Source organism: Triticum dicoccoides, chromosome 2B (assembly GCF_002162155.2).
Source record: "Triticum dicoccoides isolate Atlit2015 ecotype Zavitan chromosome 2B, WEW_v2.0, whole genome shotgun sequence".
Classification (NCBI taxonomy): domain Eukaryota; kingdom Viridiplantae; phylum Streptophyta; class Magnoliopsida; order Poales; family Poaceae; genus Triticum; species Triticum dicoccoides.
This window is the reverse complement of record NC_041383.1, coordinates 18,818,531-18,821,268: the sequence shown is the minus strand read 5'-3', so window position 1 is coordinate 18,821,268 and position 2,738 is coordinate 18,818,531.

Genomic DNA, 2,738 nt, shown 5'->3' with positions numbered 1-2,738 from the left:
TCTTCTATTTATTTCTGAGTAGTTTTTATATTTTTTTTCTTTTCTGCTATATTTATTTTTTTTTCTTTTTATTTTTGAGTTGTAATAAGTTATTAAAAATAAGCATCTATGCTCATTTTTTAGTAAAGTTAATCACAAATATTTTTTCTTCTATTTATTTCTGAGTTGTAATAAGTCATTAAAAATAAGCATCTATGCTCATTTTTTTAGTAAAGTTAATCACAACTATTTTTTCTTCTATTTATTTCTGAGTAGTTTTTTATATAGTTATTCTTTTCTACTATATTTATTTTTTTTCTATTTATTTCTGAGTTGTAATAAGTCATTAAAAATAAAAAAGAGGCGCAATGCTCGTTAATTAGCTTCAAGCCTTTCGGAATAGTGTAAACTGCACTGCAGATAGCTCCGTGCAGTCTAACCTAATCCTCAAGGCTTGAAGCACTGGTAGAAACCGGAGCTTTAAAACCGGTTCGTAAGGGCCTTTAGTGCCGGTTCTGCAACCGGCACTAAAGGGTGGAGACTAAAGCCCCCCCCCCTTTAGTACCGGTTCGGCACGAACCGCCACTAAAGGCCCACCACGTGGCGTGAGCTCGCGCCGTGGTATGGGGGACCTTTAGTACCGGTTGGTGTTACCAACCGGTACTAAAGGTATTTTTTTTGAAAATTTTGTAAAAAATATTTGATTTTTTTTCGATTTTTAATTTTTTGAATTATTTTAACCTCTAATCTCGAATCACCCCTCGCCACTGCTTAATTTAATATCTAATCTCTAATCACCACTCATCATTCCAAATCATCTAACTTCCCGGACGGTCACCCATCCTCTCAGTACTCTAGCCTGAGAATGCTTAACTTTCGGGTTCTATTCTCCCTCATTTCCAAGTCTGCACTTGTTGTTTTCCTGACAAATGTAAGCTGTCAATCCTATTAACCCTCAGGAGTTTAGCTTGAGCATTAGGTCACACGTTTCACCGTTTGAGTTTGGAACTATTATTCTAGAAAACATTTAGTAACACTAATATTTCTTGAATAAGTTTGACCATAGTTTGACCATAGGTTGACCATAGTTTGACCAGATTTGACCAAAATTCAAAAAATTGAAATAATTATTTAGTAACACTAATATTCTTTAATAATTATGTAGCAACATTAATACTTTTTGAATAAGTAGTTTGACCATAGTTTGACCAGATTTAACCAAAATTAAAAAAAACTGAAATTATGTAGCAACATTAATACTTCTTGAATAAGTAACACTAATATTATTGCGTAATTATTTAGTAACACTCTATATTTCTTGAATCAGTTGTTTGACCGGTTTGACAAGATTTAACCAAAATCTTAAAAAACATAAATTAGAGCATATCTTTTTTTCCTTTTACAAATTTATCATTTAAAAAAATTTCCTAAACCCTAAACCCGGGACTTAAAACGTCGGAAACTCTATGCTAAACAGTAAACACTAAGGGTTTAACCATAAAACCTAACCCTAAACTCTGAAATCTAAACCCTAGCACTAAAGGCACAAAACGTCTAAAAACGTCCAAAAACTCTATTTTCCCTTTGGAATTTTGAGATTTTTAAAAATTGTCAAAACGGAAAACTTGTGGTGTCAGCGGATCAATCTTTTTGTTCTGCAAATTTTGATATATTATATGTATTTTTCTGAATTAGGATGATTTAGTTATGATTTTTCCAAGTTTGAAAATTGCCATATAGTCCCGGTTTGTGTCTCCAACCGGGACTATAGGTTAGACCCCTTTAGTGCCGGTTCGTGCACGAACCGATACTAAAGGTTGGCCCTTTAGTACCGGTTTGTGCCACAAACCGACACTAAAGGGGCTCGTGGGGCCCCGGCCTGACGCCAGCCTGCCACCATCCCTTTAATACCGATTCGTGGCACGAACCGGTACTAAAGGTTCAACATGAACCGGCACTAATGCATAGCAGTTCGCTAATGGTACCATTAGTACCGGGCCAAAATCGAACCGGGACTAATGTGTCTCATATAAGGTCCTTTTTCTACTAGTGAAGCTAAGCAATGTGCAGGTGAGCATTGAGCCTCTTCTTCATCGTCTCTGCACTCAGGGCTTATAAACCGCTGCGAGTGCCTCTCTCTTGGCAAGGTGGGACTAATTAAAAACAGCTGCAGAAAGAATCAACTAAAAAATAGCTGCAGAAAATAAATAAGTAATTAGACGGGTGCATTGGTACCGGTTGGTGGCACCAACCGGTACCAATGCCTCTCTTTAGTCCCGGTTGGTGGCACCAACCGGGACCAATGTCCCTCTTTTGTCCCGGTTGGAGCCACCAACCGGGAACAAAGGTCTTCGTTTCCCGCCCTTTGGGCTGCTAAAAAGAGGCCTTTGGTCCCGGTTGGTCGCACCAACCGGGACTAAAGGGGGCATTAGTCCCGGTTTTTGCCATGAAACGGGACCAAAGCCTTTGCTATATAAGTAGCACTTAGGAAAATTTGAGAACCGCATCCCCACTTCGATCTCTCCTCCTCCTCTCCCGACGCCGCGCGCCGTCCCCTGCCGCCACCTAGCCGTCGCCGCCACGCCCCGACGCCGTCGCCGCCCCGCCCCGACGTCGTCGCCGCCCCGCCCCGCCCCGACGCCGTCCCGCCCTGCCGCCCCGACGTCGCCGCCCCGGCCCGCGCCGCCTCGACACCGTCGCCGCCCCGCGCCGCACCTCGCCCCGCCCCGCGCCGTCGCCGGCCGTGAGCAACTTTTTAT